General features: G+C 38.0%; 1 long non-coding RNA gene across 1 annotated transcript in view; it reads left to right on the top strand.

Annotated features, from left to right (window-relative positions):
• LOC116634389 overlaps window positions 1-17,695 on the top strand; it is an 86,271-nt gene that overhangs the window by 21,032 nt on the left and 47,544 nt on the right. Inside the window, exon 3 of the long non-coding RNA XR_004299962.1 lies at window positions 5,216-5,277. This is a non-coding gene — a long non-coding RNA (uncharacterized LOC116634389). The remainder of the gene's footprint in view (window positions 1-5,215; window positions 5,278-17,695) is intronic.

Genomic DNA, 17,695 nt, shown 5'->3' on the forward strand with positions numbered 1-17,695 from the left:
TTTTTCTGAGGTTGCACAACTGGCTACTGATAGAATCTAGAAACCTAGTTTACTGACCCCTGAAGGTTTTTGCATAATGCCAAAGTATTTGGAGACTGGTATCTTAGCTATATTACCTATATAAAGGCGTACATACTTAACAACTTTCCCTTTCTGCTTTTGATAATGATATTTTGAGTTCATAATGTATTGAATAATTGAATTAGACGGTGAATGGATAAAAATAGTCTTTTGAATTAACCAAAATAACTTTGGACTTAAAAATGTCTCTATGGTTATTACCACTGAAGCTCAACTCCAAATGGAGTAAAGTAGGAGAAAGCTTCCAGAATGAAACTGCTTCCACTATTTCATCCTTGCTACCAATTCCCACAGGGCAAGGATGCTATGAATTACTAAATCCTCCAAAATACTTCTATAATGTAAATATGGCTTCTTTGGTGTTGTGAAATTACCATGCTTCATTTTTTTTTTTTAAATTAGGCTCCATGCCCAGTGTGGAGCCCAACGTGGGGCTTGAACTAATGACCCTGAGATCAAGGCCTGAGCCGAGACTGAGAGTTGGATGCTTAACCAACTGAACCACCCCTACTATGTTTCATTTTGTTTTGAACATCCTAGACAGAATTCAACCAATCATCTTAGAATATAGGAAATTCTAAAAATGGAGTATGCCATAACATGGTCAATACCTCAAAAAGAGAGTTTACTAAGTAAATAAGCATATTTAGCTTCCATTGCATCCTCTCCAAAGTCTGCAATCAGAGTAATAAATGCTGAAATTAAAAAAAAAAAAACTATTCATTTCAGATCTATGCTTATAAAAAGTTTGAGGTATCCCCATTCAACATAATCAAAAATCCTCAACAACATATTAGCAAACTGAATTCAACAATACATTAAAAGGATCATGAAGGGTAAAAATCATGTTATCATCTCGACAGATGAAGAAAAAAACATTTGACAAAATACAACATCCATTTTTGATAAAACCTCTCAACAAAGTGGGAATAGAGGGAATGTACTTCAACTAAATAAAGGCCATATATGACAAGCCCACAGCTAATATCACATTCAAAAGTGAAAAAACAGAAAGGTTTTCCTTTCTGTTTCAGGAACAAAATAAGGATGTGCAGTCTTGCCACTTTTATTCAACATAGTGTTGGAAGTCCCAGACAGAACAATTAGGCAGGAAAAAGGAATAAAAGGCATCCAAATTGGAAAGGAAGAAGTAAAACTCACACTATTTGCAGACAACATGATTTTATATATCAAAACCTTAAAGACTCTACCAAGAACTATTAGAACTAATAAATTCAGTAAAGTTGCAGAGTACAAAATCAAGACACAAAAATCTGTTGTGTTTCTATACAATAACAACAAACTATTAGAAAAAGAAATTAAGAAAACAATCCCATTTACAATTGCCTCAGAAAGAATAAATAACAAGAAAAGAAAGAAAGAAAGAAAAAATACCTAGAAATAAATCTAACCCAGAAGGTAAAAGACTTGTATATTGAAAAATATAAGACATTGATTAAAGAAATTGAAGAAGACACAAACAAATGGGAAGGTATTCCATGCTCATGGATTGGAAGAATTAATATTGTTAGCCAAAGTAATCTACAGATGCAATGCAATCTCTATCAAAATTCCAATCATATTTCTCACAGAAATAGAACAAAGAATCCTAAAATTTGTATAGAACCATAAAGGATACTGCATCGCCAAAGCAATCCTGAAAACAAGAACAAAGTTGAAGGCATCACACTCCCTTTCAAATGATATTACAAAGCTATAGTATAGTAATCAAAACAGAGTGGTATTGGCATAAAAACAGACACATAGATCAGTGGAACAGAAAAGAAAGCCCAGAAATAAACCCACAAATATATGGTCAATTAATTTATGACAAAAGAGCCAAAAATATACAATGGGAAAAGACTATCTCTTCAATAAATGGTGTTTGGAAAACTGGACAGCCACGTGCAAAGGAATAAAACTGGACCACTATCTTACATCATACACAAAAATTAACTCAAAATGGATTAAACACTTGAATTTAAGACCTGAAACTATAAAACTCCTAGGAGAAAACATAAGCGGTAAACTCCTTGACATGGGTCTTAGAGGTGATTTTTTTGAATTTTACTCCGAAGGCAAAGGCAACAAAAGCAAAAATAAAAAATGTAACTACATCAAACTAAAATGCTTCTGCCAGCAAAGGAAACAATCAACAAAAATTAAAAAGGCAACCTACCAACTGGAAGAAGATATTTGCAAATCATATATCTAATAAGGGGTTAAAATCCAAAATATATAAAGCACTTACACACTCTGTAACAATTAAAAAAGTGATCTGATCAAAAAATGGGCAGAGGATCCAAATAGACATTTTTTCAAGGAAGACATACAGATGGCCAACAGACACATGAAAAGATGCTCAGCATCACCAGTCATCAGGGAAATGCACATCAAAATCACAGTGAGATATTACCTCACACCAGTCAGAATGGCTATTATCAAAAAGACAAGAAATAACAAGAGTTAAGAAAGATGTGGAGAAAAGGGAACCCTCGTGCACTGTTAGTGGGAATGTAAATTGGTGCAGCCACCATGGAAAAAGGTATGGAGTTTCTTCAAAAAGTAAAAACAGAACTGCCATGTTATCCAGCAATTCCACTTTGGGGTATTTACCCAAAAAAACAAAACACTAATTCAAGAAGATATATGCATCCATATGTTCATTGCAGCATTATTTACAATAGCCAAGATACAGAAACAACCTAAGTGTCCATCAATGGATGAATGGATAAAGAAGATGTGATTGATATATATATAAACGCCATATGTATGGTATATATACGTATGTGTGTATATATGTATATGTATATATGTATATGTATATATAAATGCATATGTATACATACACACACACAATGGAATACTACTCAGCCATAAAAAAGAAATTTTGCCATTTGCAACAATATGGACAGACCTTCAGGGTATTGTACTAAGTGAAATAAGTCAGATAGAGAAAGCCAAATACCATATGATTTCACTTATATGTGGAATGTGAAAACAAAACAAATGAACAAAGAAAACAAAACCAAGCTCATAGATCCAGAGAACAGACTGGTGGTTGCCAGAGGGGAGCTGGGTTGGGGAGTGGGCAAAATGAGCGAAGGGGGTCAAGAGCTGCAGACTTCAGGTTATAAAATAAGTAAGTCATGGGATGTCATGTGCAGCATGGTGACTATAGCCAATAACATGGTATCGCATATTTGAAGGTTACTAAGAGAGTTAATGTTGGAAGTTCTCATCACAAGAAAAAGAACTGGTAACTATGTAAGGGGATGGATGGTGACTAGACTTACTGTGGTGATTATAGTAGTGACTATACAAATATCAAATCATTATCTTATATACCCAAAACTAATATAATGTTATGAGTCAATTACACTTCAGAAAAAAAAAAGAATTTTCTACCTCAATAAGACAAAGTACCATTTAATAGAAGAATTTGTTTTCTTGCTCTTTCTCTTCCTCCATCTTTTAAACTGACAATAAAAAAAGAGAAATACAAATTTTACTTTTCAGACAATTTATTCAGTCTTGCTATTGTTATATTTCCAGGGATTAGATTTACATTTTGAAAAAATTCCATGTTGTACAAATGTGCATACTCTACTCAGCCAACATATCATAAGATACTATATAATAACATCTGGGAATATTAAACTTTGCCTTTACTGGCAACCCAATTGGCATCTTTAATTTATAGTGCAGATGTTTTATACTGATGTGTTCTGGAAATATTTGAAGTATTCTCAAGACAGTATTCTGAGGTTTCTGCAGTGGTCCACTTCAGTCTTTTGAAGTTCTCTATACAATAGGAGACATACATAGATTTTCCAAAACATGTTTTGGTGGGAATAAAAAAAGAAGAAAAGTTCAAGTTGGCATTATATAAAGCTTCCCTGAGTAGTCTGTACCTAATTCCTTTTTGGCACTGTTGTTTTGGCCGTCAGTGAGCTTTATGATACCCATCTGATAAAACTGTTCTTGTTCCCAGACTGCTTTGTGGAATCTAAATCATTTTAATGCCTCATATTTACAAAACACTCATACTTCTAAAGTACAGATATGAAATTTTCATTTCACCTCTGGGCACATCATATTTTGGTTGTGCATTAACCAGGGGGTGATGCCCCGTGATAGCAATTATTGTCTGTGTGTGCGAGGATATGGCTGATAAATCCGATGTGTAATCATGAGTCCTTCCACAGTGCTGCCTCTGAACAGAGGTCTTTCATTCAAGGCCTCAGCCATTTCTCGTAGAGCTTGCTCCTATCACACCACCAGCTTCTCAACTTGAGCACAGTCTGGCTTTTGTTTAAAAGGAGCTGCCTTTCAAACCATAAGAGACGCTGGACTCCAGGGGACAAACTGAGTGTTGCTGGAGGGGTGGTGGGTGCGGGGATGGGGTAACTGGGTGATGGGCATTAAGGAGGGTACTTGACGTGATGAGCACTGGGTATTATATGCAACCAATGAATCACTAAATTCTACCTCTGAAACTAGTAAAAAAAATAAAATAAAAGGAGCTGCCTTTAACCATCTGTTCCTAGTGCTTACCAGGAGTCCACCACTGTGCCATATGCTTAAAACATGGACTGGAACTTTTTAAAGCAGAGTTTACATCTCCCCTATGTCAGTGTAATGTAGTTAGCTCATAGAAAGCACATAGACTTTGGAGACACATATGCTCGGATATAATTCCCAGCTCCATTATTTACTAGCCTGTGGCTTTGGATAAGAACACTTTGGGGCTCCCAGTTTTCCTTGTTCCGCGATAGAGACAACAATACTTTCATGATTAGGCTTTGGTGAGGATTAAACTAGAGGAGGTGAATAGAACACTTTCCACAGTGTCGGACCCCTATGAGGGTCTCTGAATTGACATTCTCTGAGCTGACTTGGACTAGCAAGCATTAAAACCACACTGCTTCAATTCCTTTTTTTTTTATTATCATGGTAAAGAATGCATTGCACATAATTTACCATGTTAACCATTTTTAAGTGCAGTTCAGTGGCATGAAGTACATTCACACTGTTGTACAGCCACCACCACCATCCGTCTCCAGAACTTTTCCATCTTCCCAAACTGAAACTCTGCACCCATTCAATACTAACTCCTGTCTGTCTCCCCCAGGGCTCTGGCAACCACCATTCTACTTTCTGTGTCAATGACGTTGACTACTCCAGGTATCTCATGTAAGTGGACTTATATAATATTTGTCCCTTTTTCTTCAATTCTTATAAAATTAACTGCTATTTGGGACTTCATTCTTGATTACCTTGTCTTGGCATTAAATTCTTAAGTTAACACTGCCATATGTATATCACATTCAAGGTGTTATGGTCTAACCCAAAGCACCTACGTGTAAAGGTATCTTAACTATCCTTCTAATGGGAGATTGGACTATATATTGGTGATGATGATGGTGATGATGATGATGATGTATGCTTCCACTGTTACCTCCCCAGCTTTCTTCTTTTTGCCCTCTGGAAGAGTAATTTCATTGCTAGCAACTTCTTCTCATTCTCAGCCTCTTCCCAAAATCTCACTCATCTCTTGCCTATGGAGAACTTGGAAACTTGCTGTGCCCCAACCACCCCATTAAGCCCTGTAGAGCGGAGACTACTCATTTTCCATCCCTTATATTCAGAGCCTGGAGGCTGTATTGGCATTCTCTTAATATTTCTGTTTTATAAAACATTACTCTTTGATCTTTATGCAAAAATTCTTCCTCATTTGGGTCTCCTGTAAACCGAGCTAGCTAACAAGATTTGCTGAGGAAATAGAGGTGGGGTATGAGAAAAAAAAAGAGATGTCAGTGATGATGCCAAGGTTTCAGGGCTTTGGAAGGATAAAGTTGCTATTAACTAAAGTAGAGAACACTGAGAAAACATTTGGGAGCAGAGGGGAATATCTGGAGCTGTGCTTAGACATGTTCAGTTTGAGATGCTCAGGTGCTCATTAGATACCAATGGGAGAGGACAAATAGGAAATCTGAGTGAGATTCAGGGGAGAGGTTCAGGGAACTTGAGGTTCATCAGCCTATCGATGGTACTTAAAGTCATAAAATTGCATGTAATCATGGAAGGAATAAGTGTAGACAGAAAAGAGGAGAGGTCAAAGATTGGATACTCCAACATTTCCAGGTCAGCAAAGCACCAAAGGAAACTGAAAAGGAAAAGCCAGAAAAGTCAGAGGAAAAGCAAACTAGAATGGTACCCCAGAAGACAGAAGAAAATGTTTCAAGGAACAGAACCATTAACCGTGAAATGTTGCCAATGGATCAAGGAAACTGAGGGCTGAGAAATGAATAATAATTTGGAAATGTGAAAGCCACTGGTGACTTTAGAAAAAGAGCAGTTTTAATGCAGTAGTGAGGGTGAAAATCTGCCTAAAGTGGGTCCAAGGGAGAATCGGGCAAAGGCATTGTAGATGGCTGGTATAAACAACTAATTCAAGGAGTTTTGCAGGAAAAGGACAGAGAAGTTAAGTGTGTAGCTGGACAGGGAGAGAGGGCCAAGAGGTTTCTAAGTTGGGAGAAAAAACAGCATGATTATATGCTGATGTGAATGACAGAGTAGAGAGGGGAGGGGGGAATCATGATGTGAAAGGGAGGGGCAGACTTGCCAGAGCCCCATCCCTGAGTTGAGATGGCATGACCCCAGTGTACATCAAAAGGATTGGCCTTTTCTAAAAGCATGGCAGTTCATCCATAGTAACATGAGAAAGCATGGTGTGGGGGCGCCTGGGTGGCTCAGTTGGTTAAGCGACTGCCTTCCGCTCAGGTCATGATCCTGGAATCCCAGGATCGAGTCCCACATCAGGCTCCCTGCTCAGCAGGGAGTCTGCTTCTCCCTCTGACCCTCCCCCGTCTCATGCTCTCTCTCTCTATCTCATTCTCTCTCTCAAATAAATAAATAAAATCTTTAAAAAAAAAAAAAAGAAAGCATGGTGTGTATGGGCACAGATAGAGGTAGGTGAGTAGATATGAGGGTGAGAGCCTGTGAAATTCTCTTCTGATTCCTTCAAGTATCTCAGTGAAGCAAAATCATCAGCTCACAGGAGGAAGGGCAGGCAAATAGGAAAGGTTTGAGGAGGGAGGAGAAGCTACAAAATAGTCATTTGAGCATAGTCTGGGGACCAGTGCTTTTTCACAGTCCTTGTTATCCGTCCATGAAAAGACAATTATAGGAATTGAGGGTAAGCCTGTAGAAGCTTTTATAGCAATTGGATGGAAGAATTTTATGACTGCTAAGTTTAATGATAAAAATTTGGGACTTGCATTTTTGTATGTCTTCGTTTTATTTCATTTTTCTTGTAACTCATTTAAGTTGTATTTTACAAAAGTATTATTCCATAATGGATTTAAAATGATAAGAAATTGTTGGGGCGCCTGGGTGGCTCAGTCGTTAAGCATCTGCCTTCGGCTCAGGTCATGATCCCAGGGTCCTGGGATCGAGCCCCACATCGGGCTCCCTGCTCCACGGGAAGCCTGCTTCTCCCTCTCCCACTCCCCTTGCTTGTGTTCCTTCTCCCGCTGTGTCTCTCTCTGTCAAATAAATAAATAAAATCTTTAAAAAAAAAAAAAAGAAATTGACCCTTCACCCAGATAGTTTGTGAGAAACACTTGTTTAGAGAGTGGGAGAGACTGGATGAAGCAAATAGAGTATAACTGCTGGGAAGCATTATGTCAGTGATCATGAATTTAAAACACACATAGTCAACAGAGTTGCTTTTGTCTAGTCTTATTCAACCATACAGATAATTTTTTATTGGCTAGAGAGTTGGGTTTAAGCAGGGTTTTGGTTTCTCCAGGTAAGTAAAGAGAGATGGGACAAAAGAGTTGGGGTATAGCAAGGAATCAATTACAAAGAGTGACCATAGGGTTTGCCAGAACTCAACAAATGTGAAATTTAGATTTATGCATTCCTTTGTATGTAAATTTTACATCAAAAGAAGAAAACTATAAACAAATATTGAACTCAATGATATTCATGCTGAAAAATGTAAGAAGAAAGTAGGGATGTCTGTAATTTACTTTGAAATGCACTTTTTAAACTGCTGGATGAATGGAGGAATGACTAAATGGATAAATATGTGATAAAATTGAATATTAGAATTTAAGTGATGGAGATATGGGTGGTCACTATAATTTCCTTCCATTTTGAAATTTGTTTGAAATTTTTCATAAATGTTGGAAAAAATATTGCCTTGAATATTTTTATGATCATTTCATGTTCCCAGACAGATTGTTAGCTCCTAAAGGACAGAAAAAATTATGTCCAGAAGGTTATCTACTCCATGCTCCTTTCTTGACAGATGAGGAAACTGAGTCCCTAAGATGCTGAATGACTTTATCAAGATCAGATGGCAAGTTAGGGGCATATGTGACTCCTACTAAGTTTCTTCTTAATTCACAAGGAGCAAGTAAAGTCCATAACTCACCCCTACAAGATCCATGGGAGGGCTTCTGGAACGCCCATAAAACCCCAAAAGCTAAATGTTAAATCTTGAGCATATGTTCAAATGTGCATTTTCTAAAGGAGAATATTCATAGCTTCCAAAATATCTTAAATAGTTTATGACTCAAGAGAGATTACTCTCTCTTTAAAAGGGTAAATCTTATTTTCATCTGCATTCCTTGGAAGTACAGAACACAGTATTAAGACATTCAAGAAATATTTTTAAACCGGTAGTGTTTTACTACCGATAATCAGTGTTAAATTGATAATATTTTAAACTGATTAGTGATAATGGTGTTTAAAAAGCCTTTTTGTAATTCCAAGATTGTAAAGGTGTTTATAATTTAGGACACGCAGCGCTTTATAGCTTTTAATTATTGTTGAGCTTGCTCCTTAGTGACCCTCATAAGCCTAGCTAAGGTCTGATAAAAGATTTCTTTTTCTTTTTCTTTTTTTCCTACTTCTTTGACATTCCCAGATTGCTGTATTGTTCAGCAAAATCCATCCGAGGGTTTCAATTCTTACTTTCCAGTAAAATACTTTACTATATATCATCCTTCAAGTTTGGACTATAAGTTATCTTGCCTTTGTATATGGGGTGAGCAAGAAGTTGCCTTTGAGCATACAGTTAGGCTTGTGTTATATATATAACACAATATATATATTGAAGTTTTTATACTTCAAGAGATCCAAGATTCTGTAAATTATTGAAGAAATGAATGATCGGGCAGAGTTTCTTCTAACATTAGGGGGAAAATATTCCTCATTTCATATAAGCATCTTTCCAGAGTGACTCTCCCATTTACCCGTGCCTGCATTTGCCATCCTCTATTTTTCTTGTCAACTCATTCAATGCCTACCTTGGTTTCCTGAAGGCCACATTTGTTAAGTAAATATCATAAAAGCTCATAAACACTGACTGCAACAGGTTTCTCCTGAATGTCCCGAGGATAAGCTGAATAGATATGTCGGCATAGCTAAAACCGGACTGCTGTAAACCTGCTTGGGCTGTCAAAAGAAAGAGAAGAAGAATTGTGCAGGAAGTAAAACAGTCAATGAGACAAATTAAAGGAAATAAAGAATTCTGGTGTGGATTGAACTGACAAGCTCAAGAACAAAATGATAAAGACCTCTCATCACGTCAGAAAGTCTATAAAATTGTGTAAGTACAAGGGCTAGAAAACGTTAATAATAAGCCTTATCCTATTACATAAGGAGACAAAATGAACTGCCAAACTTCAGAAAGGTCAGCTCTATCATATATGTATCTGTATTGAATGCTCGTACTGAAGACTAATTGGAAGTTTAAGAAAGAATTTGCATTGCTAAAAAAGAATGATCTTTTTGATGAGTCGGATGATTACAAATATGGAAGGCTCTTGGACCTTTGTAAAACCAGGAGAATATGCCTGGGCTAGCCTGCTATAGATTGAGACACAAGGAACAGATGAGCCATCGCACCGGAGGACATTCTGGATCGATCAACTAAGTTGCCCAACTAATGTGGAAGCCCTAGCTGGATCCAGAAAAAATCATCCAATCAAGCTCAGCCAAGATGAACAGAATTGTCCAGCCAATCCACAACTCAATCCTACATGGACAATATCCCTTGGGGGTGGGAACAAGGGCAAAGTGGGGAACCAGTGAAGAGTCTACCACAATATGCTATGCTAACAGCCCCTAAACCACTGGTCAGTACTAACATCACAAAAAGAGAGACACGCAGACATTCTGTGCCTTTTGATACGATGCAGCGGGGAGTACACACCACCACTTATAAGGTAGTCTTCCCAAACAATGGCAACTGCTCGAAGCATCCAGATCTAACTACTAATTTACAAAATATTCAGGGGACAGAAAACGTGTTAAACAATAACAGAAAGATGTAATCTGTAAAATCCAAGCTGTGGAAAATTCTTTGAGACAAAATACCTGGTTCCTTCAATAAATAAAGAGTAAGAAAAAAATGAGGGGGTAATCTATGGGCTAAAAGACAGTCGATAATCTATACATAAGTCAACTGTAAAAATATATTTATGAGACAATCAGGGAAATTTTAGTAATAATTGAATATTTAATAATATTAAGGAATCCTTGGGGATTTTTTTAGATGTGATGTTATTGTGTTTTGTTTTGTTTTGTTTAGTCCTTATGGATATACATACTGAAATATTTATGGATGAAAAGATATGATATTTGGCTTTGTTCCAAAATAATTCAATGAAATGGGGGAGTGGGTGGGGTAATAAGCAAAACAAGATTGGACATGCATTGATCATTGCTGAAGCTGGTTGCTGAATACATGGGGTTCATTTCTTTCTACCTTTGTATATGTTCAAACTTTTACATTTATAAATAATGTTTTAAAATTATGAAAGAATATCATTTACATACACCATATGCCAGGAAGTTTCACGGATACTGCTCTTTCTCATGATTGACAATTAAGCCCTACTATCGCAAAAAGCCTTTCTCCCTTTGCAGACGCTCGTTCCTCTGGAGACCCTCAATGACGCTGTATTAATGCAAGGATCCCCCTGGGCCAAGAGGGGCTCCAACCAACTGAAGAATGAAATGAAATCATGATAGAGACACCTATGTACACCATGTGCCTATAGACTGCAGTATGTGTTTTAGGGTATACTCACTGAATGACTACCTTTTTTAACTAGCTAGTTTTAAAATTATTGAAATAAAATCATGCTCATGGTAAAAAAAAACCCAAATAGTACAGAAGATGAAGAAATGTGAAAAGTAAAATTCTTTCTCTCAGCATCCAGTCTCATTAGATAGACACATTGAGTATCCTTCTGGAAATGTTCAATGCATAATCACACGTGTGGTGGTATGGGTGTGTGGGTGTGTGTGTGTGTGTTTGGAAGTTATTTTTAAAGACTATTTGAATAAACACAAGAATTATCTGGCTTTTGGTTGATTTTATTATAAACAATTATGAGTGAACATATAATACATCTTTATTTTGCGGCGACACTTTTATATTCGCAAAGTTGTATATTCATAGAACTTCGTCTTAGCCCTCTTGTCATGTATGATTTCCTATATCATCCTAATATAGTTATTTATATTTCTATTGATTATTTGAAAACATAGATGAATTATTCACCTTAATATAATACAAAATACATTGGGGCACCTGGGTGGTTCAGTCAGTTAACCATCTGACTTCGGCTCAGGTCATGATCTCAGGGTCGTGGGATGGAGCCCCACATTGGGCTCCTTGCTCAGCGGGGAGCCTGCTTCTCCCTCTCCCTCTGCCCCTCCCCCATCCCGCTCGTGCTCGTGCTCACGCTCTCTCTCTCTCTCAAATAAATAAATAAATAAATAAAATCTTAAAAAAAAGAAAATACATTAAGATGAAAACAAGTTATTGGCTTATTTATTGTTTCTTTAAACCCTTCAAATTGAAAATATTTAGACGGATTTTCCTCTGGGGCTATTACAGTGCTCTCATCAATGAAGTAATACAAGGGGCGCCTGGGTGGCTCAGTCGTTAAGTGTCTGCCTTCAGCTCAGGTCATGGTCCCAGGGTCCTGGGATCGAGCCCCGCATCAGGCTCCTTGCTCTGCGGGAAGCCTGCTTCTCCCTCTCCCTCTCCCCCTGCTTGTGTTCCCTCTCTCGCCGTGTCTCTCTCTCTGTAAAATAAAGAAATAAAATCTTAAAAAAAAAATGAAGTAATACAAAATTTTAGTGCATGAAAAGAAAATAACAAGATTGGTGTCTTTGTTTAATCTTATGTCATCTGTCTGAATTAATGGTAAAAATGGTTATGTTATAGATATATGCATCAAGTTTTTCAAGATACGTTAAACTGTGAGAGTAGCTTTTTTTTTTTTAAGATTTTGTTTATTTATTTGACAGAGAGAGACACAACGAGAGAGGGAACACAAGTGGGGGAGAGGGAGAAGCAGGCTTCCCACTAAGCAGGGAGCCCGATGAGGGGCTCACTCCCAGGACCCTGGGATCATGACCTGAGCTGAAGGCAGAAGCTTAACGACTGAGCCACCCAGGCACCCGGAGAGTAGCTTTTTTATATTACCTCTCTGTAATGTTTAGCCTTTTTTTAAGTTGTAAGGTTTACAGGGATAAACAAAAATATTTTTATTCTTTAAAAAACTTTAATTCACTAATTTTCCACACAACTATGTCATTATTGCACTTCAGATGATTCTCAATTAAACACTGACTACAAGTTCTTTTTTTTCCTGTTAATTCTTCTTTTTTTAAGTTTATTTTTTTTAGTAATCTCTATACGCAACATGGGGCTTGAACTCATGACCCTGAGATCAAGAGTCCCATGCTCTTCTGACTGAGCCAGCCAGGCGCCCTCCTGTTAATTCTTCTACAATATATCAAGATTCATCTTAGGCTTCAGTTAGCCAAAACAATATTATTTTTCAATATGGCCCCTATTGACATGTGCCCATTTTGTTGGTGCCCTTCCAATGACTACTGGTTTTTCAAATTACTGAAAAAGAAAAGAAAAGGTAACTCTTACTTTGGTTACATGCGGGACTGTCTTCATTGGCGCGCGACCGTGCAGGCACACAAGGTCCCACGTTCAAAAGAGCCCCACGTTTGATTTAATGCTCTACTATTACTGTGTTGAAATTCATAATAATTTAATCCTTGAATTTGGGTGTTTTATAAGTGAAGTCCAAAGGGACAATGTAGCATGGCATGAGCAGATAACGCACATTGTATGTGCGACTGTCGTTTCTTGCCACCCCATTTTCATATAGCATTTCTGAGGCTGCAGGTACTCAGAATTCCAGTGGATCCAGCATTAAGTTCAACGGGACTCAAAGAAAGCACAAGGCCAGCATTTTATAGAAGTTGTTGGCTTCCACAGAGTGTTAGGAGAATGTGCATGAATCAAAGAGCGAAAGAAAAAAACAGGTAAGGCAGTTTTTTGCAGTATATCCAGTGTGGTGGTAAGAACAAAATACAGGGATGCCTGGGTGGCTCAGTCGGTTAAGCATCTGCCTTCGACTCTGGTCGATCAGGATCAGGATCAGGATCCTGGGATGGAGCCCCGCATCGGGGTCCCTGCTCAGCAGGGATCTGCTTCTCCCTCTCCCTCTGCCCCTCTCCCTTCTTGTGCGCTCTCTCTCAAATAAATAAATAAAACCTTTAAAAAAAAAAAAGAACAAAATACATATGCATGTACAAGCTACAAAACACAAACTGTACAATTTTGGTGATCCTGCATGCAAGTTAAATGTTCTCATATAATTGGAATAAATATATTTCAGTAAATTTAAAACTGGAATTCCACAATTGAAAGATGAATGGTAAAAAAACATGCCAGTAACTTAAAATGCTTAATTCTTCTTTACTTAGAGCAGCATTAAATAAATAAAAAACACCATGACAAGTCAACAGAGATACTGTGGGTAAAGGGAAAAAGCTTTATATTTTAGTCCCTTTAATGACACTTTTTTCCCCTAACTTATGAACAAGCAGTCCTCCATTTTCATTTTGCACTGGGCCTCACAAATTCTGTAACCAGCTCTGGTTTCGTGTTCGCTGTCTGCCCAGGAACACTCCCGCAGGAAGCATCTGTCTTCCATTCTGAAGTCATTAGTTCACTCTGGCAGCTCAGGTTTGGCTGGAGAAAGGACATCTTTATTTTGGCAAATGGGCGGCACTAACAAACAGAAGTAGCAGAAGGAATAATCGTGTGTCCTGAAATCTAGTATGGTATATGCTTAGGCTCTTATAGATTAGGTTTTGTTTTCTTTGTTGCCGTGTGTAGCTGTGAATTTTTCACACTGAAGAGCAGTTGTCAAAATAAATATTTTTCCTTCATCACTTCCTTACAAAAACTCGAAGACTTCCCAGTGCCATCTTGCTGTGAATTTTCTTTTCTCTTAGAACTACTAGAGTGGGGGGCGCCTGGGTGGCTCAGGTCTTACAACTTGGGCATCTGCCTTCGGCTCAGGTCATGATCCCGGGGTCCTGGGATCGAGCCCCGCATCGGGCTCCCTGCTCGTCGGGAGGCCTGCTTCTCCCTCTCCCGCTCCCCCTGCTTGTGTTCCCTCTCTCGCTGTGTCTCTCTCTGTCAAATAAATAAAATCTTTAAAAAAAAAAAAAGAACTACTAGAGGGGCCCCAGGGTGACTCAGTCAGTTAAGTGTCCGACTCTTGATTTCGGCTCAGATCATAATCTCAGGGTGGTGGGATTGAGCCCTGGGCACAGCAGGGAGTCTGTTGGAGATTCTCACTCTCTCTCTCTCTCAAGTAAATAAATAAATCTTAAAAAAAGAGGAGGGGGGGACGCTTGGGTGGCTCAGTCGGTTAAGCGTCTGCCTTCCGCTCAGGTCATGATCCCAGAGTTCTGGGATCGAGCCCCGCATCGGGCTCCTTGCTCAGTGGGGAGCCTGCTTCTCCCCCTGCCTGCCGCTCCCCCTGCTTGTGCGCTCTCCATCTTTCTCTCTCTCTCTGACAAATAAATAAATAAATAAAATCTTCAAAAAAAAAAAAAATAACTACTAGAAATGACCCAAGACTAACCAAAAACTGTGTTGTTAATTTTCATTATGTGCTTTTCTGTCATTGTTTCTGATGAACCCTCTTCAGAATATTTCAACAAACATTTGTTGAGAGCTAGCTTTGTGAGAGGCACTGGAATACTAAGTGAAACAGGAAGACTCCCTGGCCTCAAGGGATTTGGATGGAAAAATCCTCCAGAGGGAGCAAGTAGGGCCAAAATTTGATGGTGAGTGATCTGGTGGCTTATAGGGTAAGTTCTTTTGTATTCTTTTTTGCCCACACAAAGTGAACTTTATCTCTCGTGTACATAAATCACTCCCTAATAGCAAGCTAAACACATTAAGTTAACTTAGAGTACCACTGGATAAATAGATTAATGTTGCCAGAAATGGCAAGAAGGGGTTAAAACTGACTCATTTGGGAGGAAAAATGCTCCTTTGAAAAAACTGCTGTCCTTATGAGTTGAAGTTTCAGTTTCTCTGATTTGAAAATCTAAGTACAGAAATGCTGCTTTGGAGAATCTAACCAAAATAAAACTCCCCAAGTCCCAGATCTGCAATTCAGAGTAACTCCATTGACAATGATCAAAATCATTCCTCAAGTTGTGACAGGTACTCTTATACTTCTAGAGTCCATTTATCCATAAGTCTCTGAGGTCTTTTCTTCAACATTCACTCACTCTTCTTCATTCACAACACCTACATTAGCAATAATAACTCACAATGTGCTTCTAATACCAGGCTCTTGAGGGTTGGCTTGTGGTTCTGTTATAGACATGTTCCTGAACATGATTTAACATACGTTTAAAATTATTTATTTAATGCTAGGAGTCAGAAATTCTTTGGAACTTGTTTTCATGAATTGCTTGTGAATCTTTTTACCCCGAACAGTCCCCAATTACATAACATTTATCTATTCCCCAACATCTATTCTTTCCTTCTTCTTGGCAGTAGTATTCCTGATTTTTAGCTGAGCACATGGCCACCTGGTATAAACACATTTCCCAGCTTCCTTAGCAACTAGGAATGGCCATATGATGATATTTTATCTAACGTGATAAAAGCAAGATATATGTTTATAATATCCTTCTTTCCTGTTGGCTGGAAAGCAAATGTGACACCTGGGGGCTTAGCATCCACTTTGGACCAGGACATGGAACACTAAAGACAGTAAAACAGAAAGACAGGAAGAACATACATCCCTAATGACTTCAGGCACTGCTTATTTCTAGACTTTTACATGGAGAGGTATAAAGCTCTATCTTGTTAAAGCCACTATTATTTTGGGTTTCTCTTACTTGCTGCTAGATCTAATCCTAACTGATACATTTTCTTTTAGATGCTTATTTCATCTGTCTTAGGTGAATTCAGTCTTAATATTTATACTTTTTTTCCTACTGAAAATGATTGCTCCTTCTGCTAGAGATTCCTTCAGGAAAGTTATGCTTCTCATAGCTCCAGTTAAGTCTAGTTTTAAAAAGGATTTAAACAGCATAACAGCTGCAAATACTACATCGATAGCTACAAATACCGGTTATTGGTCTTCTGCCAATGCGTATTCTAATTCTGCTAAAGAATTCCATCTATTCTATATTCCAGTTCTATCTAAAACGCTCAGCTCTAAGCCCACCTCTAGTTTAGTTTCTGATCCTATCCATCCCACCAGCTTCCATAATTTGACATTCAATTAGAAAAAGAAAAAATGTTTTTAAGAAATAGGGCATGTGGATTCCACGTCTGATAGAAGCATCATTTCCTTTCCTAAGTGGAGGTCGGAAGAGCGTTTCCTGCGGCAGCCACTGAAGCTGTTGCTGGAATGGGGGAGTCAGCAGATGCCGAAGTTGTGAGCCAGGAGACAAGCGGTATGCTTCCAATCCAAAGGACAAGCTGAGAACTAGATAGATAATAGAGTAGATGGATAAATGAGCTATAGAGTCCCTAGTGGAGAAAGTCTCAATGGGATGGAGGAGGACCCCACTGGGTCTTAAAGAGCAGTTGCAGATTTAGTCCTGAGGCAGAGTAAGCAGCAGGGGATCCCTTTACCTAGTGCCCTGCAGACACAAGTGAGAGGAGTTCCAATGGCCTTAAAATTCAAAATAGAATTTAACATCATAGGGAAATTACTATAAATATGAGCTGGACATGATGGCAGGTTAAGGTGACAATCTTAAAGAAAAGTCGTAACTGTGGTTAAGATGAATGAAAATAAAGGTACATAAATAGATAACTGCATAAAAATTAAAAATTTGGAGAAATGTATGACTGTAATTATGATTCCATAATTGATTTAACTCTTTAATTTGAATTTTTGGGGGTCTAGATAGAAGAGGTGCTAATAATGCCAAATGATAGTCACCAATGTAAGAGCTACTATCCATTTTAAGCTACTCAGTTTCCTGACAGAGAATCATTTCAAACGTCATGCAAATCCTGCTGCATTCAACAAATGAAATTCATTGTGACTGAAAGTGAAAAAACACCAGGAATGTTGGAAATTAAATTAATGATTTGAACAAACCATTCCCAAACAATCTCAGAATATACTGGTTTGAATAACTGGACACTTTAGTCCCTTAAAAAAGCAAGAGCAAAAAATATCAACTGATGGCAATAAATATCCAGAATTTAGCAAGAAAACTA

Source organism: Phoca vitulina, unplaced genomic scaffold (assembly GCF_004348235.1).
Source record: "Phoca vitulina isolate PV1807 unplaced genomic scaffold, GSC_HSeal_1.0 scaffold1, whole genome shotgun sequence".
Taxonomy (NCBI): domain Eukaryota; kingdom Metazoa; phylum Chordata; class Mammalia; order Carnivora; family Phocidae; genus Phoca; species Phoca vitulina.